Source organism: Polyodon spathula, chromosome 21 (assembly GCF_017654505.1).
Source record: "Polyodon spathula isolate WHYD16114869_AA chromosome 21, ASM1765450v1, whole genome shotgun sequence".
In the NCBI taxonomy this organism is placed as follows: domain Eukaryota; kingdom Metazoa; phylum Chordata; class Actinopteri; order Acipenseriformes; family Polyodontidae; genus Polyodon; species Polyodon spathula.
In genome coordinates, this window is record NC_054554.1 from 19319804 (window position 1) to 19346148 (window position 26345).

The following is a 26345-nucleotide window of genomic DNA, read 5'->3' on the forward strand; positions in this document are numbered from 1 at the left end:
TAAGTCCACCGACCACAATCACAGTGCAGTCTGTCTACGCCACAAACCCTTCACAGGGTTACCAAATTTAAATGTCTAAATCAATGCTGTATACATCTTGTAAAACCAGGCATCACATATCAGATTACACGGGAATAGATTAGGTTGGTTTCCAGCTGGTGCTGTAACCCGCTGAGAGTGTTATTGAAATGAGGACATCTTTATTTTTGTGGAGGAAACACTAGTAAATTTCCACAATACGAACAGTTGTGAGCCCACTCCTTCACGATACACCGAGTATCATGATAGTAACGGTTATTTTTCAATTACTTTTTTTAACTGAATAAAAAGAAAAAAACAACATGTCTTTTTTTCTCTGTGGGATATGGTCTGCAATACAAGGAAGCTGCAGACTTTAAAAAACAGCAAGATTCTAGCAAGAATGAAAAAACTTACAAGCACACAGGTGGAAGAAAAATAATCTTAATGAAACTGCCCTTACATTACCATCACTAATAGTTGCAAAAAAATGATACCTTTAAGTCTGTCAAAATGGGACTGCAAGCTTTTTTCCTCCTCCTGCTTTATTTACACATTTTATTTATGTATTTAAATGTACTTAGAAACAGTACATAATTACAAAATATGAAGCATCTGTATTTCTTTCAATACATTTAAAGTACTTTCAAATAGTCTGCAAAATAAATAAATTATTTGATACTATACAACTTGTAAGTATGGAATAGCGCAGTAGGGGCATGATGTTCTTTATGCATATTCATTTTTTTATTCCTTTTTTGTCATTATTTCATTTATAATTTAAGAAAGCACATTTCAATACCATTATCAACTTTACCCGGGGTAGACTGTTTTTATAGTGGCATAATAGCCTATAATGTGTACATTTTAATGAACGTATTGAAATTATATAGTGACAATTAAAGGTGGAATGGAGGACAGTATAGGGAGGGCGCCGCACTGGAAAAAAAAGTATGTTATTAAAGTGACCTTGCTTGTTGACTGCTGACGTTTTTGAACTCCACCGGGTGCCGAGTACGGAAGGGCATGTTCCTGCTTTCGTTGTTGTGGTTTTGACACATTCTGCGGATTGGATATACATCCTATTGTACAGTAATTCCCCATTATATATATATATTTTTTGTAGTGAAACTAGGGCTGAAGGTTGAGCCTCAAAATAGCCATTGATTAATTGGGCACACAAAATATCTTTATCTTTAGCATGATGCTGCCACCACCATGCTTCACTGTGGGGATGGTGTTCTCAGGGTGATGAGAGGTGTTGGGTTTGTGCCAGACATAGCGTTTTCCACTCGAGTGGTTTAAGGGGAAACATTTAAATGTCTTGGAATGGCTTAGTCAAAGCCCAGACCTCAATCCAATTGAGAATATGTGGTATGACTTAAAGATTGCTGTACACCAGCGGAACCCATCCAACTTGAAGGAGCTGGAGCAGTTTTGCCTTGAAGAATGGGCAAAAATCCCAGTGGCTAGATGTGCCAAGCTTATAGATACATACCCCAAGAGACTTGCAGCTGTAACTGCTGCAAGAGGTGGCTGTACAAAGTATTGACTTTGGGGGGGTGAATACTTATGCATGCTCAAGTTTTCTGTTTTTTTGTCTTATTTCTTGTTTGTTTCACAATAAAAAATATTTTGCATCTTCAAAGTGGTAGGCATGTTGTGTAAATCAAATGATACAAACCCCCAAAAAATCCATTTTAATTCCAGGTTGTAAGGCAACAAAATAGGAAAAATGCCAAGGGGGGTCAATACTTTCTCAAGCCACTGTACTATGATGCTCTGTGCTGCACAATGCTTACCTATGTTTAACTATGGTTTCACTGCTTTGTTACACTGCTGTGCTTTTACTATGAGACACATTTATAATGGTTAGTAGCTGCCAGTGATTGAATTTTTTATGTTCTGAAAATGTCATTGTTATTCTGCTAGTCACATGTGGCTTAATCAACACTGTTCAATGTGCTCACTGATTTAGTTTCCTCTGAATAGATTTTAATTAAGGAATATGATTTCCTGATTCTCTTGCTGGGTGAAAGTTAATGAGCAACCTGCAGGTGTTTTAATTGTCTGTTTCTTGACAGAAAGGGGCCGTGCACTCTGTAGCTTTTGACAGTGGGACTGTAATTGAAATGTTGAGAAGAAGCCAAGTTTTATTTATAGGATAACGAGTCACATTAAATGTATGCATTTTAATGCTCCCTTATCAGTTCTGAGTAATGCATCAATAAACACACTTTTCAGTTTCCAGTCACACCTTGCTGTTGATAACTTCAAATAGCAACAGTGGGGATCAAATGCATTGACACCCTCTATTAATTGCAATATTATTCCCCTGAGTATTTATGCAAACTGTACATTAAATAAAAAATTGTCACTTCCTCATAAAAATTCTGTCTCTGTCATAACTTCCCTTAACCACTCACTGACATTGTTCTAAAAATCCAAAACAATCACTGTAGGAGGGTGGTGGGTAATTCACTTGACACATGGGAGACAGAAAGGTGTATTTGGAAACACCACACAGATGTCCGGTTTTATTTTCCTTCTACAATGATTTATTTTAGCCCGCAGAGGGCGCTGCGGACTGTGGCCTGAATACTGCCAACAGTAAACAGGACCATGGGTTTACCAATTCAGGTACAGAGTCCGGTGCACATGCAGATGCTCAAAAATAATAATGACAACAAAAGGAGAAAGAAAAAGGGAAAATAAAAAACACAGTAATGAAACTACAAAATAAAAGGTGCTGCACTCGGCAGCGTCACCCCAACCGTCGCTAACCGCACGGCCCGGGTCTCCGTCCTACACTTCTGTGTTCCCTCCACCTATACACACTAATCGGGGTCTGCCCAAGTTTTTCCCCGCTGCAAAAATAATATTTCCTTTCTGTTTTTCTTTAATCAATTATTTCATTATTTATCTCACTCTTCTCTGGCCGTGCTCGGTCCGGCAGCAGAGCTTCCACCAGCTGGCTGGCTCATTTCGTCTCTGAGGAGGCAGACCCGAGGGTAACCCAGAGCGTCATTTTATTAATGCAGCAGCCTCCCAAAGCCTGCCACTCAGAGAGAGGGAAAACCCACACACCCTCTTTTCCACCTCTCCATGTCAATGCCGTGACTGACAGGTGGATATTGCAGGGCTGCTGCCCTCTCCCCGCAGCACTACGAGTGCGCTCAGAGAGTCAGCACAGATCTCCCCTGTTACAATCACATTCTGCCATATCTGATCCAACAAGTAAAACACAGACTGGGAAGTAGTTTTGATAAACGTATTTTTGTTACAACACTAATTAACTCGGCAGCTCCAAGTATTTATTTCAAATGAACCCACATTGTTCCATTCCTGAAAAACACTGACAGGTCACAATTAAGGTACACTATTAGTACTGTAGCCAGAGAGAGACAAATTGTTATATTTATCTGAAACAAAAACACACTGGAAATGTGAAAAAAGGGCAAGTTATCAAAAGTGCCCAGCCATTTAAAGTGGAGATATTAAAAACACAAGCCAAGTTTCAAGAAACCACTGGGGCAGCCTTACCCAGCACAAAGCAAATAGGCACAACTGTCAAACCGATGAGAGCCAATATTGCCGCAATTGTTTCTTCTAACTTGTATAAAAAACACAAACTAAGTTATAAGAAACAATTGGGGCAACCTTGGCCAGCACCAAACAAATAGGCACAACTGTAAAAGCAGTGGGGGTGAAGGTTGCCCCAATCATGGTATACTGACTTGACTTGTGTACTTACTACTTTGGGATATTTTGCAGGTAATTGGTCACTCAGTTTCGTAGTTACAGCTGTACATCTGTAACTGTAAAAGCAAGATGGCTACCATCCGATATTTTAAATTCTGCGAGGCAGCGCAGTGATCTAGAATAAGTGACAAGGCTCCAACTGTCTGTATCCATCGAATATACGGACAGCTGGAACCTTGCTCGACCAATCACATTGCTTGTTTCACGCTCCATTGCCAGCCCTGTGTGGGCCTCGAACACAAGACATGTATCCAATACTGCTTGCAATGCAGGCCCCATAGCTTTCACGCCACAGTTTGTACTTCCATTTCATAATATTTGCAAGTAGTATAGCAGTAAAGTTAGTTTTCAACAAGTAACGAGAAGATTTTGTAAAGAATGATTATGTATTATCCCGATTGTATTGAAAGCTTTCATCTGATTTAGCAAAATATCATAATAAGCTTGATCCGTTCATTTAGTATATCGTAATGATTTCATGTTTAGTAAGTAGCACTCTGGAAGATGGTGTTGAATTCTCAAAATGTCTGTTTTATTTGTAAAAACTACAGATAATTCCTGTCAGGGGGCATGTGGCAGGAAATGGCGTTGTGGTGGCGTCAGGCCAGACTGGGGAAGCACACACATCCAGGTAACTGCAGTTCAAAAAGACACAGCGCAAAGTTTATTTAAATACAACAAAAATAAATAAAATATTTGAACAAAAAGACAGTGCTCACAGAGCGAAACAAAAGATGTAAACAAAAACAAATCAAGAACACAAAATAAACTACACACACAGATCAGGCTGGGCACTGATCCTGTATTTCAAATCTCATCCCTCGCTCGCTCTCCTCTGTACACCGACCACAAGTGCAGAGAGCTGCAGGTTTATAAGCAGGTGACCATCTCCCGATTAGCAACAAATGAATCAGTTAGTTCGGGAGATGGCCACCTTTTGCACGCTGCAACAAATGCAAACACAAAATACGGCCCTGCCATCAAAACAATAACAAGGCTCATGCCATCATCTTTACACATAACAAATACAATAAACAAAACAAAACAAAATGATCTTCATATAAAATTCTCTGCCTAGAACTTGCTCCAAGCAGATCTGAAAACCAATTCCTGTCAGTTTCATGTGTTGTTAAAAAACTAAATTAGCCTTGTCTTTTTCAATTTAATGTATTTCAAGAGTTACAAGAGCCCCCTACAAGTTTTACAAGCAATGTCCATACCACAGTGATGCACTTTTCAAAATAATCCAAATTATTTTTATTTTTATTCACATCATGGATCATACATCATCTAAGGAATACCATGTCCCATCTTTTACTCAGGAACATTCACCGGGATAAAGAATTTCTATTACAGTCATTATTGTGTTTCCAGATAAGGCTCCCTATTGAAATGCTACTCTTTCTCTGTCTTTCATTACAACATAAAAGGCTGCAGCTACTTCCTGAATATAATAAGATCTTTATTTTTATATAGCACTTTTCATAGTGGACCACCATCACAAAGCACTTTACAGAGGTAGGCTGCAAACTGTGCATTTTATGCAGAAGCAGTATAGGGCTATACGGGGCATCACCATGTTAATTTTTAACCAATACGTATGCAATATTTGGTTATGACAGGTGGCGTCAACCAATTAGGATCGACCGGAAGTCCCTCCTCACTGTTCCTGTCACATGCTTGTAGTCTTTATGCAAATCTTGAAATCCCACCCGCACGTCCAGTCATATTTATGTAGTTTTAATACAAATATGGAAATACCCCTCCTCCTCCTCCCTCCCCCTCCTCCCTCACGGTCATGTGTATGTAATTTTTATCGCACTTTTGGAACCCGTGTTCCATGTTTGTAGTTTATCTCATTAAAATGTGAAACTAAACTAATGAAACAATTGTTTTGGTTATTTTTTAATTGATTTGTAAGATGCTACACTTCTTTGTTATATGAGTTATTACAGAAAATAAAACAGTTAAAAATAAGTTTGAAAAACAGGAGTAAACAGTTAATTATATACATATAAAATAAATGGATCAAGGAGATGTCAGTTCAACTGTGTCTATTATCTTTAAAAAAATAAGCATCTCACACCTGCTGTCTACAATACTGTGCATTCCAAAAGCCAAGCGTGGTATTTATGTTACAGCCGAAACAGAAAAGGAAATTGTTAGACATTTAAAAGCTATTATCGCAGATTACCAGCCGTTGTTGTCTATTAAAAACCTTCTTGATAATGCAGACCATGAAATATTGGAAATGGCTAATCATGTTGTAAAAAAGAAACAATACAAGATATTTTACAAACACAGACACAGATATTAGAAAATGGTGCGTAAATGGGCACCTGTGGGGGTGTGCGCCCGTGTGTGTGTGCCCCCAATTGTAACCCATACATTTTTTCCCTATATTTACAGGATCACGAGAGGAGCCCTTTTCCTGAGAGAGTAAGTGTAGAAATATATTGTGAATCTGTACTGGAAGCTGTAATTACTAATCTAATGTGTAATAAAATTGGTTGAGAAATGAATACTGTGGAACCGGCTGCTACCAAACTTTTTTCTGATGTTAAAACATTCATGCAAACTGTACCAGAACTGATGCTAGATTTATATTTTTCAGACGGGTCAATGAGAATGGCGGGTGGTGTTTTCATGAGGATTCAAAGAATTTTCTGCAGTTCATTTGGAAATGCAGCTCAGATTGTTACATCAGGCACATTTTATTGTATGTTAGAAAGAATAGCTCTGATATGTGCTAAAGGCTACAAGGATGGTGTGGCAGAGCAGAGCTCTGCCCTTTAGAAATTGGCAGTTATGGGGTTAAATTCCCCTACCTGCCTGGGTTTATTGTGTTCAGGTGGCTGGGGTTGATTAGTTAATTTGAGTAATTAACGATCAATCAGCACCCCGCCACCTGACATAAAAGGAGGCCTCAGCTTCCCATTAGAGAGGAGGTAGCTGAGGAAGCAAGTTGGGTTTGGGTTTGGGTTTGGGTTTGGGTTTGGGTTTTTCTCATCCAGTGAAGGCATCGCCAGCCTGTAAACCTTTATTTTTGTAAATTTTGCTTTTTGTGTCTTTCTATTTTTGTTTAAATCCCTTTGTTTTGGCCTTTGTGCCCTTTTATTTTGTGTTTTTGTAATAAAAGTATTATTTTTTTGAACTGCAGTCTGTCTCTGGGCCTCTATCCACTCACCAGCCTGTCACAGATGGTGAGAGACAAGCGTTGATGAATGCATTGGAAGACAGCGCCACATTTCTTTGTAAAGTGTCTGTTACTAATCAGGATTTTGTGGTGTGCCGTGTGAATATATAACTCGTATATGTCTTATATTCAAAGAGGAGGTTAAATGTCTAAGAGATACAAATGGCAAAATCATAGATGAAGAAAAAAAGAGCAAATATATTAAATTATTACTTTTCACAAGTTTTTACAAAGGAGGATACGGACAACATGCCCCACATGTCATCCAGTTCCTATCCAGTTTTAAATAACTTTAGCATAACTGAGGCAGAAGTGTTAAAGGGACTAGGAGCTCTTAAAATAAACAAATCCCCTGGGCCGGATAAGATCCTCCCAATAGTACTCAAAGAAATGAAAGTTATTTACAAACCGCTAACCAAGATTATGCGACAGTCTCTTGACACAGGGGTGGTACCGACAGACTGGAAAAATTGCAAACGTAATACCGATCCACAAAAAGGGAAAAAAAACTGAATCAGGTAACTACAGACCAGTAAGCCTGACTTCTATTATATGCAAACTTATGGAAACTATAATAAGATCCAAAATGGAAAATTACCTATATGGTAACAGGGTCCTGGGAGACAGTCAACATGGTTTTAGGAAAGGGAGATCGTCTCTAACTAACCTGCTTGATTTTTTTGAGGATGCAACATCGATAATGGATAATTGCAAAGCATAAGACATGGTTTATTGAGACTTCCAGAAAGCTTGTGACAAAGTCCCGCACAAAAGATTAATTCTCAAACTGAACGCAGTTGGGATTCAAGGAAACACATGCACATGGATTAGGGAGTGGTTAACATGTAGACAACAGAAAGTACTGATTAGAGGAGAAACCTCAGAATGGAGTGTGGTAACCAGTGGAGTACCACAGGGATCAGTATTAGGTCCTCTGCTATTCCTAATCTACATTAATGATTTAGATTCTGGTATAGTAAGCAAACTTGTTAAATTCACAGATGACACAAAAATAGGAGGAGTGGCAAACACTGTTGCAGCAGCAAAGGTCATTCAAAATGATCTGGACAAGATTCAGAACTGGGCAGACACATGGCAAATTAATAGAGAACAGTGTAAGGTATTTCATGCAGGAAATAAAAATGTGCATTATAAATATCATATGGGAGATACTGAAATTGAAGAAGTAATCTATGAAAAAGACCTAGCAGTTTTTGTTGACTCAGAAATGTCTTCATCTAGACAATGTGGGGAAGCTATAAAAAATGCCAACAAGATGCTCGGATACATTGTGAAAAGTGTTGAATTTAAATCAAGGGAAGTAATGTTAAAACTGTACAATGCATTAGTAAGACCTCATCTTGAATATTGTGTTCAGTTCTGGTGAACTCGCTATAAAAAAGATATTACTGCTCTAGAAAGAGTGCAAAGAAGAGCGACCAGAATTATTCCAGGTTAAAAGGCATGTCATATGCAGGCAGGCTAAAAGACCCGCTGATGTTAACAGTTTTAACTCTTTAAAGCTTTGGAAAATTGTCAATGGGTATTTGTTTAAAAGAAAATCAGCAGACTTTGTATTTAAAAACGGTGATCCTGTGAGAGTGTCTAAACTAAAGGGAACATTTGAAAAAGGATACGAGCAGACTTTACAGATGACATTTTCATAATCAAAGAATGTGTGAAGGGGGTAAAACAAACATATAAATTGAAAAATTATGCCGGTGACGATAGTATAAAGGGTCCTTTTATGTCGAACAATTACAGAAAGTGAAGAACACTACTGGCAGAACTTATCCATACAGAACATATTGGCTAGCCGGGGGAGAGGCGCCAAGAAACAGTTATTTGTTAAGTGGGTCAGCTGGGGTGTTAAATTTAATAGTTGAGAAACGTGAAAGACATTGGTCAAAGGTTTTGAAAATACTATAAATGGATTACAGTGGTTTTTACGTGACGCTGACAAGCAACACCTCTTCCAAGTTATTTCCTGGCAACACAAGCGCCTGTTTTACAAATCATTTAGTGAAACCTGTACAGCTGGCCGGGAAATGGGAAGTAGCGTTAGTAGAGCTACACTATCCACATACATTTAATACAATCAACAAAGATACGACTTTTGATCTGTTTTCAGAAGCAGCAAGTACCATTAAGACCTATACGCTACAGAGAGGATATTATAAAACTATTTAGGACATGTTAGATGAAATGAATGGAACTATCCAGTTAACCCCCGGTTCCCCCAAGGTAATGTTTAAGTACAGTCCCATTAATAGAAGTGTGAGAATCGATGGAGATCGGAGTGTAGTGTTTTATATAGATGGTGAACTAGCAAATGTATTGGGGTCTAAAGCAGATATCGGCTGTAAAAAGTCACCCCATCCTGCTGATATTACTTCTGGTTTCAGTACCCTGTATGTATATACAGATTATTGAACATTAGTTAGTTGCAGATGCATACACCCCTCTGTTACGCTGTGTTAAAAGGAGACGACAGCAAATTCATCACATCATTGTTTGACAAACCTCATTATATCCCTGTAAGTGTGCATTATTTTTGAACTGTATCAGCTGAAATAAAGTCAGACCAGAATAAACACGTGTCATTTGCATTTGGCAAAGTTATTGTCAAGTTGCATTTTCGACCGACGAAAGCTACAAACTTTTAAAGCGATGGTCGTAATTAAAACCTACAGAGACCCTGCTTTGTACAGAAGTTCTTATAAGAACCAAGCGGGAAATGGCTTACCTGGGTTTCAGGGACTGCCTGTCATGTACGGGGCAGGTATTGGAGGTTTGTTTAGGGCACTATTTAGGAAGGCAGTGCCTTTTCTAAAGAGGGGGTTAGAAATTGTAAAACCTCATGTGAAATCTGCCGCTAGGAACATTTCCAAAGATGTGACACCCTAATAAGAAGGTTCTGGGTTAATGTTTATCAGAAGGGGAATCAAGAGAATTATAAATACATCACATTACCCTCTCAGGGCCCCCCCTGGGGCTTCTAAAAGAAGACCTGGTAAAGGAAAAAACATTCATAAAAGCAAAAGGGGGTCTAAGAAACGGACCAAGTATAGACAGATCAACGGTGATATTTTTTAACAATGGCATTTGTTCACGGATGTTCAGATGAATGTGCAATACCCCTACTCAACTAGCATCGAAATTCCGCCACTTACAGCACTTTTGGAAAATGTCCCTTTGGAATTTTACATAGCTGGGAATGGCGAAGATTATTCAGATTTAAGTAACACGTTACTCTACATGAACTGTAAAATAATTAAAGATGACGGGGCAGATATAGCTGCTGATGAACGTGTGAGCCTTGTGAATTACCCCATAGCCTCTCTTTCGATATCACGGTGGGGGAGCAGCTTGTGAGTCAATCAAACAACAGCTATCCCTACAGAGCTTTTATAGAAGCTGTTCTTAATTACAGTGAAGATACTCTGAAACGCAATTTTCAACAGGGCTATTTTACAAAGATACAGCAGGACATCACGAAATAACAACGATAACTGGAGCCAACAAAGGTTTTAAAAAAAGGGCCAGTTACACTTTTTCAAGCAAAAAATTAGAGTTATTGGGACACTTACACGGTGATCTGTTTTTTCAAGACAAACTAATGTTGAATGGTGTCGATATCAAAATTAAACTCATTCGTAATAGTGATTCGTTTTGTTTAATGAGCAACACAAACACTTTTAAGTTGGTTTCGCATCGCATCGCCGTTTGTTAAACAGGTTAGAGTGACCCCTAGTGTCAGACTCGGACATGCGGAGGTTATATTGACAGCTAATGCCAAATATCCTATTGATCGGGTTCAAGTGAAAGTATTTAGTTTAGCTGCAGGCAGTCGTGTATTTAATCAGGAAAATCTGTTCTTTGGTCAATTACCAAAAATCGTGGTGGTTGGTTTTGCTGACAACGACGCATTCAGCGGTAGTTACACGCACAACCCATTCAATTTTAAACATTACATCATATTTTGTTTTTTGCTCTGTATGTTGACGGTGAGCAGCAACCGACAAAACCTTTACAGCCTGATTTTCAAAATGGAAACTGCGTACGTGAATACTTGCAGCTTGTGGAAACAGCCGACAAGCGACTGAAAGACAAGCCGCTGCTGGTGGATCGTGAAGAATTTGCATTACATTATTTGCATTAAACCTAAGTCCCAACCAAGAATGCACAGGTCACTATTCCCTTATTAAAACAGGAAGCCTCGGCGCCGAGATACGCTTTGAGGTACCATCACCTAACACAGTGATTATGATTATATATGCTATTTTTGATAATGTGTTGGAAATCAATGAGACACCAAGTCCTGTATGACTTTAGTTGAATCTTTTAAAACAAAAACAAAAAAAAGGCCAACATGGACACAACGCAGCTGGATAATATCCTATCAGCCGCTACCTCCACCAGAGGCATTTATAGGTGTTTTTCCATGCAACATGCTGCCGAAAGATAAGCAAACGCAAAGACCGCTGTGTTCAGTGATTAACACACACCCCCGTAACTTACCCGGTGAGCACTGGCTAGCTATTTACTTGACAGACGATGGATGCGCTGAATTTTTTTATCCCTATGGTTTTTTACCAGAATGTTTTTTCTTCCTAAAATCTATTATGACATTTTTAAACATAAATGCAAAAGGCATAGTCTATAACAGTGTTCAGTTGCAAGATGTGATGTCTGTTACATGCGGTCACCACTATGTCTTTTATTTGCTTCAGAGATGTAAAGGAATGCCTTTTAAACATATTTTGGAACTTTATTCTGGAGATGTTACTTTAAATGATTGAATGGTTAAACAACTTGTACAAAGCGTGTCTCGGCAGAGACACAGGACTCAAAGCTTGTTTAATCCTAATGAATACGGGCATTCTCAGATGTGTATTGGTTTTTTGTGAATTTAAAGTGTGTCACGACTGTTAATCTGTTAAAAATGTTAATAAAAAACGTATACTTATTATATAGTGTTCGCGACTGCTTATTAGTGTTATGAACAACTGTATTGATAAATGTTAATGGACAGGATGTTTTTAAAAAGCACTACACAAAAGCTATAATAATTCTAAATGGTTGTGTCAGGGTTGGTTTTAAGTTTTTCCAAAAGTTCTCTGTTTGTAGCGTTTCTAAGCACTGAGCTGGGTGCATTAATTTCGTCCATGGCTGCCATAAAGGCATCATAGCCTTTTGGTTTACTGCTCTCATGATCGCTATGTGTTTGGATAAGGGACCTAACTAAATCAATCATGTGCGAGCCGGTAACAGGCGTGCCGTTGTATACAAATTCGCCTTTATCATTGCAGGATTTTATTTTTATTTTACTTTATCATTGATATTTCAGTAATATTTCAACATTCTTTCTGCAACGCTGCGATACACTATCTACAATGTCTAAATATACAGCGTCTGACACCTTCAGGTCATCAACAGGGCCATTATAAATTCGGTTAGTTTCAGCCGGTGTGTCACACTCTGGAGTGTGTAGTGTCAAAGACACTGACAGGCTTGCGAGAGGATAGAGGCCCAGAGTCAGACTGCAGTTCAAAAAAGGGCATAAGGGCCAAAACAAAGGTATTTAAGCACAAAAACACAAAGCAAAACTTACAAAAATAAAGGTTTCCAGGCTGGATGATGCCTTCACTGGAACAGAAAATTCAAAAACCACAAAACAGCAAACCAAAAACAACACACGCAACCATCTGATTGCTTCCTCAGCTCCCTCCTCTCCCTAATGGGAAGCTGAGGCCCCTTTGTATGTCAGGTGGCTGGGTGCTGATTGATTGTTAATTACTCCAATCAACCCCAGCCACCTGAACACAATAAACTGAGGCAGGTAGGGGAATTTAACCCCATCCCTGCCAATCTATAAAGGACCTCTGCTCTGCCACAGACACCTTCTCAGATTCCCTGTTGTACAAATGTTAAGTGCTCCAGCATTTTAACCTTGTCAAAATAGACTACTTAACAGCAGCACAGCCACACTCAACAGGGAGTCTATGAACCCTCCTGACTGCTTAATCAAAAGTCTTTTTGTTTTGGCAGACACTGACTTGTTACTCAGAGCCTTTATAATCTTCCTTTTTTCCCTAAAACTTCCAAATTACTTAGCGGTCAGCAGTATGTTACCTTTGAGCGTGTTCAGACAAATTTATGTTATAGTTTTTATTCGATCATCAGCAGCTGAGCACAGAATGGCTTTTCTCTGTTGAGGTTTTGAGCTTATCAATAGTCTTAACAGGGTTAAATTTCGGTGAACGCGTGAAGACATGGTTACTGTTGTATCGGTGTCTTTCAAATTAATCAAGCCCATTTAGAATTTTGTTTTTTATAGATGTAAGCTGCAGGCAAGTCAGGGGGGAAAAGACCGCTCCTCAACCGATAGTCATCAGGAGTATTATCATTTAAAACAACAAATAAATAAACGTACAGCTTCTTACAGGCATCTTCATAAGCTTTGTGAAAAAGTGTGCTTTACTAGGATACATTTGACGAGCCAATAATGCAACCTGTAATTTATCTCAAGGATTTTTGAAAAGAACCATGTATTTTGTGTTTAATGTTATTGTTCTGCTTTTTTTCCCTGAAAAAAACATTTTGCACAATGTACATAATACTGAGATTTCGATGATGAACGGACTTTGTGAAAGCCTTTTCAATTTCGTTATTGTCACTCGCCACTTCCATCAAATCATCCACAATGATCCGGTTCGCTTTATAGGGAGGTAGTAATTCGTCATTGTTAAATGTTGCAGGCAAACCCTCTGTAAACTTAATAAAAGGGAATTTTAGCAATAAGTATTTGTAGAGAGGTTGCCAACAATTATAACACCACACAATATTATCAGGCTTGCAAGATAACATATATTCACCTGTTTCCAACAACTGTTTTATAAAATAGCTTTTTCAGCAATTAGAAGGTCCTGCCAATATGCACGAAAAAGGATGTTTCAGTCTAATATCCATGACTCAATGTCTAATACCCGTAGGGTAAAGATGTAAAGTTTTCTGTAAGCACCCTTTTATCATACACAACCTTGAACGTTTTTTTTTTTTAAAAGACCTTGTTTCTAGACTCCACTTCTTTTTAACCTGAACTATCCTTTGCTGTTGCAAGTTAATTTTTTTCAAATTCCTCTCTGTTTCATCTGTGTTTTTAGCAAAGTCAAAAACCAAATCTATCAAACATTCGAAATTAATTTTCTTACAGTTTTCAGCATTCAAAGTACACCTTTCACTTTTAAACAAACGTCTCCCCCAGAGAGTTTATAACCGTATGATTTTGGACCTGCTGCTGCAAACTCTGTGATGTACTGATCAGTAGGCAGTTCGCTGGTAAATTCTCCTAGGTAATCTCCCAGCTTCGGGTGCCATTGCCCCTCCCTGCTCACAAAAATTACAGAATCGGTGTAGTGATACAAACACCTATCTTGTAAAGCGTTCAAAAGAGCGTGCAATTCTAGTCTTGCATAGGCTGTCGTAAAACTGGCAATGACAATGTTGATGTTAGAATGCCTTGTATAATGGTCTGTAGTGTATTTCCACGTTACGCATGCTGATTCATCATCTATAAAATCGCATGCTGAAACTTCATAGTACGGCTAAAAGACATACTGAAACAACTGGTCTGGGTTTCTCACAATGGATGTGCACATTAAATTGGATCTCTGTGCAAATTTCCCCCACAATGCATTTAAGCAGCATTTTGAAATGTGTCTTTTAGCCTGATTCTTATTAATTCTAGCAGTGCGCAAATGAACTCCCTCTTTTTCGTAGTAATCTTGTATGTACCGTTCACGTTTTGCATTGTCAGTACACCATTCAGGGAAACCTGATGCTTCTTGCTTACCTCTGAGATGTAATTTGATATACTCTGAAAAGAGACTGCACAAGAATTTCTCAAAATGCCAAACCTCAAAGATTTTTGCAACCCCGTAACCCTGCTCCAAAGCAACCGTAAGCTCGGGAGTACACCAAACACCGTCAGCACTCTCTGTTCATCACTGTGAGTGCACGGGGTAATGTGACAAAGGGTAAAAAACAACTTTTTATCAATCCTTACAGGCAGAACTGGAAAGAAAAGGTTCCATGGTGGATACACTTTAACCCTAGCTAAACCAAAGTAACAACTCAGATTTTCAAAACCGTCCTCTACTATTTTAGGGTGTCCCACAGGGTAACGTTTGGTTTTGTTAACAAAAGGATACAAGCGGTAAAATCATAGTAATGAATTGTTTCACCAGGTTGTGGTTTGTAATACATAGAGATAGCATTTGTTCTACCACCAAACAACGAATCTCGAGGGGACAGGGGTTCGGGTAAACTACTGTCTGAGAAAAGCTTGAAGCTCCAGATCGGCTGCTAACATCGCTTTCCATTTATGCTCCCACAAAACTTGTAGCTGGTCAGAGATCCCCAGACCATAGACGTGCTCGGGAATGCTCTCGCAGCCCATCTACCAGAGCCTGAGGCTCCTCCCCTCGCAGGGAACGCCCTCGCCGGTCATGGTCTCGCTCAGTGTCACCCTGCCATAGGGGACGCTCTCGTTCCCCTCGTCAGGACAGGCGTTATAGGGACAAGTCAGGCGTGGCGGAGTTCACGTCAAAGATGTCCCAGTTTATGAACGTGATGATGGGTCAGCAATCACTGCTCATGTCACTGACAAAAATGGTGCCACAGGCCACTGACGCACAGGTCGGGTTGACTGCCATTCAACCGGCTCTGCCCGCCCCAGTCGCCCAACCACCCCAAGGGGTTTGGGATGTAGATGCCATCTCAAGGGATGCCTCAGAAGGGGAGCCTCTCTTGAGGAGGACAGTGTGGAAGCTGAACTAACCTCTCACAACTCAGAGCAAGACACTGAGCTGGAGGTACTGGACACCAATGATCCCTTGTGGTCACTGGTGGAGCGAGCAATTCGCCACCTAGGGATTGAGTGGCAGGCCATAGAATTACATCGGCAATCACTGTTTGAGTCGCCATCTGTGCAGTCTCCACAGCCCAGGACGCTCCCGGCCTTCCCTGATTTTATTAAGGAGGTACAGTCCACCTGGGGGGCTCCAGCTTCTTCACCAGCAACTTCGCGGAAGGCTTCCGTGTTTGTCATGCAGGGAGCAAGTGAGGCAGAACTGGCGTCCTTCCCACCACACATGTCGCCTTCGCAGCTCTAGTTAAAACGCAGATGCTCTCAGGCCTAACTAAAGACCCTGCACGTCCTAACATGACAGTGCAGGACCACGGAGGTTCATTTAAAGAAGGGCTATTCAGTGGCTACAGAGGCAGTTAGTCTAACGTGGCCAGCCTCCTTTCAGTTTACCAGGCATCGTTGGTGAAATATTTCCCAGAGCAACTTTCAGCGTCTCTGAGGACGGAATTGGTGCTGGTCGCTCAGTTCCTTGTAAAGATAGCCCAGCTAAATGCACGGGCCCAGGGCAGGAGTATCGCATCCCTGGTAGTTGCCAGATGGCAGCTCTGGCTCTCGCAGGTGAGCGTTCAAGAGCCTGACAAGGCCCCACTATTAGATGCTCCCATCACACCTGGGTACACTTTTGGCCCAGCAGTGGAGGAGATGCTACAGCGCTCTGCTAAAGCCCAGGAGGCATCTCAGCAGATGGCGAAGATGTGGCCACATAAGCCCTTCCAGCCTAAGCGCCAACAGGAGCATCAGTGGCGTAGAACACCACTGTACCACCTACCACGGCCACAGGGTGCTCCACAGGACACTTCCTTCAGCTGCAGCAGCGCGTGGTCAGCCTCCATTTGCAGGACCATAGTGCGGAGGGTGGCACCCTCGTGGCTCTGGCCAGCCTCCTTGAGAACGAGCGCAGCCAAAACAGCCCTGAAATCTTCAGGCAGCTGTTAACCCACCCCTACACTGTCCCACAACTCCAGTTCTGGCAACAATGCACCGACGACATATGGGTGCGCAAAACTATATCCACCGGGTACACCCTTCAGTTCCAGTTAAAGCATCCCCCCTTCCGGGGGGTGGTCGTAACTGCAATAAAGGACTTGGTTCAGTCCTCAGCTCTGAATGTGGAAATACAGGCATTGCTCAGGAAGCGTGTCATTCAACAAGTAGACCCTGCTCTGTTCGACCAGGGGTTCTATTCCAAATACTTCCTGGTGCCCAAGAAGGACGGCGGGCTCCGCCCTATTTTAGATCTGCGAGTACTGAACAAATACCTGCGGGTGTTATCGTTCAGGATGCTTACGCACAGGCACGTCATCCAGTCTGTCCGACACGGCAACTGGTTCACCACCGTGGACCTGACAGATGCGTACTTTTATGTTCCCATCTGCCCGGGTAACAGGAAGTATCTGCGTTTTGCATTTCAGAGCAGGGTGTACGAGTTTTGTGTCCTCCCATTCGGTCTGTCACTAGCTCCTCGAACCTTTTCGAAATGTACGGATGCTATTCTAGCTCCCTTGCGGGCTCAAGGCGTCCAACTGCTGAACTCTCTGGACGACTGGCTCGTCTGCACGCAGTCGAAGGAGCAGTTGGCACAGCACACAGTGACCATCTTCAGCGGATAGGTCTAAAGATCAATTCAGTAAAGAGCCGCCTCGTGCCAAGCCAACAGACTGAATTCTTGGGTCTGCATCTGGACTCAGTGTCCATGGAAGCGACCCTGTCAACACAAAGAGTTGCCTCCCTGGAGCGGTGTCTCTCCCTATTCAGGTTGAGAGAAACAGTCAGCATGGAGCTGTGTCAGCACATGCTGGGGTTGAGGGCTGCCACCTCACAAGCCCTTCCCTTGGGCTTATTACACCAGAGACCTCTACAGGCCTGGTTCAATGCCTTAGCGTTGCATCCGCGGAGAGACAAACACCGCAGGTTGACGGTATCCTGAACCTGCTGGAAGGCACTGCGTTGGTAGAAAGTTCCGTCGAACGTCCACCAGGGTGTGCGCTTGGGTCCCATCTTCCGAAGGGAGGTTGTCACGACCAACAGTTCCAACCAAGGTTGGGGAGCAGTCTGGAACGGCTCAGGGACCCGCGAAGTGTGGTCAGGACTCTGGAGGTCAGCCCACATCAATGCTCTGGAACTCAGAGCAGTGGACCTTGCCCTTCGGCACTTCTTGCCAGTGCTTCTAGACAAGCACATGTTGGTGTGGTCAGACAACACCACAGTTGTGGAGTATCTCTCTCTACACTTAAAATGTATTTAGCCGCCATATCAGCTTGTCATGTACGCATTGACGGGTTATCACCAGGTTGCCATTTTCTGGCATCGCAGTTCCACAAGGGTGCAAGACGTTTGCAATCTCCAAGAACACAGTTTACCATCATGGAGCCTTGACATGGTGCTAGAAGCTCTTACCAAGGCACAATTCGAGCCTCTCCACACTGTGGATATGAAGCTCATGTCTATTAAAACTGCATTTCTGCTGTCAGTGGTATCAGCCAAACGCGTTGGCGAGTTACATGCACTGTCAGTGCATCCATCATGTACTCGTTTCGCAGGAGATGGTTCTAAGGTCTCCATGCGCCCAAATCCAGCCTTTTTACCAAAGGTCATATCCCTGTTTCATATGAACCAATCAGTCGCGTTGATGGCATTCCATCTATCTCTTTTTTCTTCCCCAAAGGAAGAACGGTTATACATGCTCTGCCCTGTGCGGGCATTGAGGTGTTATATTGACCGTACAATGACTGTGAGGCAAACAGAACAATTGTTCATATGCCATGGTTCTAAGACCTTGGGTCAGCCGTTGTCTAAACAACGCCTTTCCCATTGGAAAGTGGATGCTATTAAATTAGCTTATGAATCTGCAGGCCTTCCATCACCAGGGCAGTTGAAGGCACATTCCACTAGGGGTATGGCAACATCCTGGGCCCTCTTTAGAGGGGTGCCAGTGTCTGACATTTGCGCGGCAGCCAGTTGGGCTACACTGCATACTTTTATGAGGTTTTACCGGTTAAACGTACTGGATTCCTCTGCTCCACTATTTGGAGCATCTGTATTACACTCTATGGCACCTCAGGATGCCAATCTGGTGTTCACTATTCCACCTTAGGACAGGTGTCATTGCGAGCATAGACACTGAGGCGCAGCTCCGCATATGCCTAGATATATTGCCTACTCAGTTGCATTATGACTTAAGTCTGTCCTACTGCCGAGAATCCTCCATCGCGACAGCTTGGGTAAACTGTTCCCATGCCTTGATGGATATTTTCGACTTGAAAGGGAACAATAGGTTGCGGATGCAACCCCGGTATTCCCTGAAAGAGAAAATAACCATCAAGCTGCGAGGTCGCTCCGGAAGCCTTCACGGCCTGAAGAGCAAAAGAAGAAGAGAGTCTCCACGCGCTGCATGAAGTAAGCTCCCAAGGGGGTGGGCTTACACAGCAGCTCGCGTAGAGGCCTATCGGCGTCTTTGCTATAAAGCTCAGCCAATCCTACTACCTGACGGCAACATCCCATACCTTGATGGTTATTTTCTCTTTCAGGGAACCGAGGTTGCATCCGCAAACTGTCGTTTTCCATCTTGTTGAAATAATGTGAAAAGCAGCCTTTGGATCCCTTGAAACCCAACGCATGAGGCATATTAGCAAGTTTCATAGGGAGAAAATTCAGAGTCTATAAACTGAATGTTTAAACTTGTAACTGTCATACACATTATGTTACCACCCTGCGTCAATAAATCCACATTTATTTTTTCTTTTATCAACTGGCGGATAACTAAATAATTGTCATAAGCCTTACCGTTGTGTGATATAAATGTGTAATCTCTAAAGGAAACGTTGGCGAATGTTCTCACACAATCATCTAAACAGGTTTTACCTTAAAAATCCCATTGCTGTTTGTTAGTTATATGTAACGCGTATTCGTAGTTAGGAACGTGAGTACCGCTTTCTTGCATGCATTCAAAATAAAAATAAAAATGTAATTGTGCGATATTTTGGGGTTGTGCATTGCGGCAGTGTAACACGAGTGTTCCTCTGGAGTTTCAATTTCAGCAATGCAGCGCCGGCATTTGTGGTCTGCAGGCATGAACACCGCGCATTTTTTCGCAAAAGATTTTTTTCACACATGAAATATTTCCAGAGGCTGTTTTCAGATTGCGTCTTTCGAGACAAGCACCTGATCTATAAAACATCCTACAAACAGAAGAACTCTGTATTTCAGCCTTAAGTTATACAGACTCTGAGTCCAAACATGTTTTACACATCTTTACACACCAATGATCAGTTATGCGACTATACACTGCATGACAATTTTCAGAAAAACAGGTGGCCCCTACAAACGATTTAATGTTTAAACTGTCGTAATAGTGATCATCGTGGAGCAGTACAAACATGACTGTCGAATGAGCTGGAGGTCCTGTTACAAAATATTTCCATTCTCCCTTGTTGTTGTAAAGCACTTTAATGGTAACACTCGGTTGGTCTTCAATCGCTTTGACATCTGATAAACTTATCTTTTTCTGTTCAGAAAAGCCTAGGTCTTTATGCAATGCTTAGCCCACTCTATCAATTCAGAGTCATGACAAACACGATCTTGTAGTAAACCATAAACAACCCCAACAAAACACAAATTGTTATCTGCGTTGTTTAAATCGATCAACACTGCTCTTTTCTTTTCAAATATTTTGCTATACACTATGCAGTTAAGTGTTCGGCTGGCGCCACCGTCCATAGCCCTAATCACGGTAATAATCAGTCTTAGACTATCGTTTGTTAAAACCTCTGAGTTATTTTGCAACATACCAGAAATGTGATCTAAACCTGCTGCTTTTAGATCGCCGGGATGTCTTCTTAATAAGAACATAAGAAAGTTTACAAACGAGAGGAGGCCATTCGGCCCATCTTGCTCGTTTGGTTGTTAGTAGCTTATTGATCCCAGAATCTCATCAAGCAGCTTCTTGAAGGATCCCAGGGTGTCAGCTTCAACAACATTACTGGGGAGTTGATTCCAAACCCTCACAATTCTCTGTGTAAAAAAGTGCCTCCTATTTTCTGTTCCGAATGCCCCTTTGTCTAATCTCCATTTGTGACCCCTGGTCCTTGTTTCTTTTTTCAAGTTGAAAAAGTCCCTTGGGTCGACACTGTCAATACCTTTTAGAATTTTGAATGCTTGAATTAGGTCGTCACGTAGTCTTCTTTGTTCAAGACTGAACAGATTCAATTCTTTTAGCCTGTCTGCATATGACATGCCTTTTAAGCCCGGAATAATTCTGGTCGCTCTTCTTTGCACTCTTTCTAGAGCAGCAATATCTTTTTTATAGCGAGGTGACCAGAACTGCACACAATATTCAAGATGAGGTCTTACTAGTGCATTGTACAGTTTTAACATTACTTCCCTTGATTTAAATTCAACACTTTTCACAATGTATCCGAGCATCTTGTTAGCCGTTTTTTATAGCTTCCCCACATTGTCTAGATGAAGACATTTCTGAGTCAACAAAAACTCCTAGGTTTTTTTCATAGATTCCTTCTCCGATTTCCTATGTGATATTTATAATGTACATTTTTATTTCCTGCGTGCAGTACCTTACACTTTTCTCTATTAAACGTCATTTGCCATGTGTCTGCCCAGTTCTGAATCTTGTCTAGGTCATTTTGAATGACCTTTGCTGCTGCAACAGTGTTTGCCACTCCTCCTACTTTTGTGTCGTCTGCAAATTTAACAAGTTTGCTTACTATACCAGAATCTAAATCATTAATGTAGATTAGGAATAGCAGAGGACCTAATACTGATCCCTGTGGTACACCACTGGTTACCACACTCCATTCTGAGGTTTCTCCTCTAATAAGTACTTTCTGTTTTCTACATGTTAACCACTCCCTAATCCATGTACATGTGTTTCCTTGAATCCCAACTGCGTTTGGTTTGAGAATTAATCTTTTGTGAGGGACTTTGTCAAAAGCTTTCTGGAAAACTAAATAAACCATGTCATATGCTTTGCAATTATCCATTATCGATGTTGCATCCTCAAAAAAATCAAGCAAGTTAGTTAGACACGATCTCCCTTTCCTAAAACCATGTTGACTGTCTCCCAGGACCCTGTTACCATATAGGTAATTTTCCATTTTGGATCTTATTATAGTTTCCATAAGTTTGCATATAATAGAAGTCAGGCTTACTGGTCTGTAGTTACCTGGTTCAGTTTTGTTTCCCTTTTTGTGGATCGGTATCACGTTTGCAATTTTCCAGTCTGTCGGTACCACCCCTGTGTCAAGAGACTGCTGCATGATCTTGGTTAGCGGTTTGTAAATTACTTCTTTCATTTCTTTGAGTACTACTGGGAGGATCTCATCCGGCCCAGGGGATTTGTTTATTTTAAGAGCTCCTAGTCCCTTTAACACTTCTGCCTCAGTTATGCTAAAGTTATTTAAAACTGGATAGGAACTGGATGACATGTGGAGCATGTTGTCAGTATCTTCCTTTGTAAAAACTTGTGAAAAGTAATCATTTAATATATTTGCTATTTTTTTTTCTTCATCTACGATTTTGCCATTTGTATCTCTTAAACATTTAATCTCCTCTTTGAATGTTCGCTTGCTGTTGTAATATTGGAAAAACATTTTGGAATTGGTTTTAGCTCCCTTAGCAATGTTCATTTCTATTTCTCTCTTGGCCTTTCTAACTTCCTTTTTGACTTGCGTTTGCAGTTCCGTGTACTCTTTCTGCGTACTTTCTTTTTGGTCCTTTTTTAATGCTCTATAAAGTGCCTTTTTTCGCTGAATATTTTTTTTAATTGATCTATTAAACCATTTTGGCAATTTAGTTTTACATTTAGATTAGTCTACTTTAGGGATGTAATTGTTTTGCGCCTCTAGTACTACATTTTTGAAGAACAACCATCCTTCTTCTATGGGTGTTTTCTCTATTTTACTCCAATCTACTTCTGTTAGTCTCTGTTTCATACCTTCATAGTTTGCTTTTCTAAAACTGTAAACCTTAGCTTTATTCCTTACTTTTGGGGTTTTAAAAAACACTTCAAATGAGACCATGTTGTGGTCTGAGTTTGCCAGTGGTTCTCTGATCTCTGTTTAAGTTATTCTGTCTTCGTTATTTGAAAAGACTAAATCAAGGCATGCCTCCCCTCTAGTCGGTGCCTTGACAAATTGTGTTAGGAAGCAGTCATTTGTCATTTCCACCATTTCAATTTCATCCTTCCTGCTACCCACCGGGTTTTCCCATTTTATATGGGGGAAAATGTAATAAATACAAAGGATTGTTTAAAGAACCAGAACTCAATCTTAACTGCACAAAGTCATTTGGACCTAAAAGAGGCGCTACTTCATCCAAAATACTTTGTATCGCTGAATGTAAGGGTTGTATAGCCTGCGCGTATGACTCTATTCTGTCTAGATTTACAAAATGAAATTCCTCATAATATTCTACAGCCTTGAATCTGCATATTTCTCTTTCATAACGTCTCAAACACTGCAAAAAAAAACAACAGGGGCCTCATTCACAACATTGGTTGCTCTACGTCCATTTGCTGTATAGCGACAGGTTGCTCAATATTCATTTCATGTTCATCATTTCTAACTTCGTCGTTGGGTTCAGCAATATTCATTTGAGGATCGACATTTCTGACCACATCGGCAGGTATAGGTTGTTTTGATAACTTTGTTTTTACTTTTTTTGGCTGATAGACCGTCTGTATCTCTGAGTCTCTGTTTTTCTTATCTGTCTCAAATATTTCGTCGTCTTCAGATTCACTGCCAATTATAAAAGTCTTGCGTCGTTTCTTTGAAAAGCTGTTGTCTTCTTCAGAATCCACGTTCCTCTTCATGGCACTCTCCGATCCTTTTTTCGCAATTCCTTCGATCATGGTGCTTGATGTTGCTGTTAAACAAACAACACAACTTTTATTTTATAGATTGTCTTCGCTTTTATTGGCCATCACACATCTCATTACAATGGATTAAAAAAATATATGTACTTACCGGCGCTTGCCTGTTCTTCGTCCGTAATGTTGTCCAGATCGGTTCTCTGTCCCCTGCATTCACTGGGTTCTGTATAAACATGCAAAAGTTAGTGCTGTGAAAAACATAACACGCTTCTTACGCATTACATTAGAGAGAATTTAATTCCAGACGTACCTTTCTGTTTCACCGCATCTCTTAAATCGCACCGCTTTTAGACACTTTTTTCACAGTTCCCTGGATCTCTGGTCCATTGGCTGTAGCTGCTAAACATACAATTCAAACATTCAGCTCAGTGTCTTTTACAGATACAGTACGGCGTCAATCGTTTTACATTGGATTCTAAAATAGATATACTTGCAAGAGCCTGGCTGATCCCCTGGTGTTAAGTTGATAAAATCTGAAAGACGGCCACCGAGAGCAGCTATTTAAAAAAAAAAAAAAAAGTATGTGTTAATATTTACACGAGGGACCCTACAAATATGTAAAACATTGCAAACTTATTTTGAAATCTTTGTTATTTTACATGTAGAGTTTAAAAACATACCATGTCCAGAGGTCTCTACCACAGTATACATAAGCTCCTCATCTTCAGAATTCTCCATACTGAAGAGAGGTTGGGAGTCCATGACAAAGGTTGCACAAATTCCCTAAATAAATAAAAAAAAAAGTCTTTTCACTCTTTTACGCAGAAACAAGAAACATACATTTACAGTGTTTTACTTAACCCTTTATTCACTGCACCATGCCGTTATTTCTAATGACGGCTTGGTAAACATTTTCAAACAGGCCCCATACACCCATTGGTTAGAGATATCTTCCATTAAATCAACCATTTATACCTATCCATTTATTTTTATTTTTTTCTAACTAACTGTATAACCCTTGTTTTTCAAACTTATTTTTAATTTATCTTAAAAGCGCGTTTTGTTTTGTTTTCAACCATTTATAACGATCCATTTATTTATTTTGAATATAACCGTCTATCCTGTTTTATTTTGTTTTCAATTAAGATTTTTTCCTTTGGAAATCCAATGGGATTTTTCTATCGGATGTATACCCCTTTGTTTTTTCAAACTTTTTTTTTTTTTCTTAAAAGCATGTTTTATTTTGTTTTCACCCATTTATACCAATCTATTTATTTTATACGTATATCATTAACTTTATACTCCTGTTTTTCAAACTTATTTTTAACTGTTTTATTTTCTGTAATAACTCATATAACAAAGAAGTGTAGCATCTTACAAATCAATTAAAAAATAACCAAAACAATTGTTTCATTAGTTTAATTTCACATTTTAATGAGATAAACTACAAACATGGAACACGGGTTCCAAAAGTGCGATAAAAACTACATACACATGACCGTGAGGGAGAAGGAGAAGGGGTATTTCCATATTTGTATTAAAACTACATAAATATGACTGGACATGTGGGTGGGACTTCCGGATTTGCATAAAGACTACAAGCACGTGACAGGACCAGTGAGGAGAGACTTCCGGTCGATCCTAATTGGTTGATGCCACCTGTCATAACTAAATATTGCATACACATTGGTTAAAGATTAACATGGTGATGCCCCGTATAACACTATACTACTTGCAGAGTCACTTACAATTCCTTTAATAATAAAACTAATTTTGTAATTGAAATTATTTGTAATGTGGATAGATCCAGCAATGATATTTTCTGAAAAAACCTGATCAAAACGATACAGCTAAAATAAATCTGGAACACAAAATAATGGAGAACAAAATCCAGATCATTGTTATCCAGACTGAAAGTTTTAAAAAGTTTCTCTGGTATACAGTCTTAATCCAGCAACAGTAAAAAACAAATGAAAATTACAGTCCTCATAGAAATTTTGTCAAGACATTGACGACCATAAAATTAACCTTTCTTCTTTTACACACTTCCACACAGTTGTTTGACAGTCGGCTCTCTTAATTATTTTGAGCGGTATAGTTAAAGACACGTCAATGGACAGTTAAGGACAAAAACAAATACAAATAAATGAATATTTTCAAATAAAATACCATTCCCGCCGTATTTAAACATGTGGGACTATTGATCACTGTTCAGAGTTTGTTTATTTTCTGTAATCTTTAGCTGCTTCTCTCTGTTGCAGCTTTTATTGTTGCACTTCTTCCTTAAGAGTCTCCTCATGTCTTGCACTGTCAAAGATGGGAATGTCACACGCCCTGGAAAAACAAAAAACATGTAGTCTCTTCAAAAGCATTACATTCATAGCCAAACTGCAAAGAGCATTTTATAACATTTAACTGTTCCTTTTATCCTACACAGTTCCTTACAATGCAGTGTTTTGGTGTTTCATTAAAAATAGTAAATTAATTAACTAACAATCTCAATCTTTCATCAGCATTCACCTGTTACATTTTAAACCTTATATCTGTTTTTTCTTAATTTTTTTATACATACCAATTATTGCATCAACTTTTTTCTGGATCCAGGGGTGGGT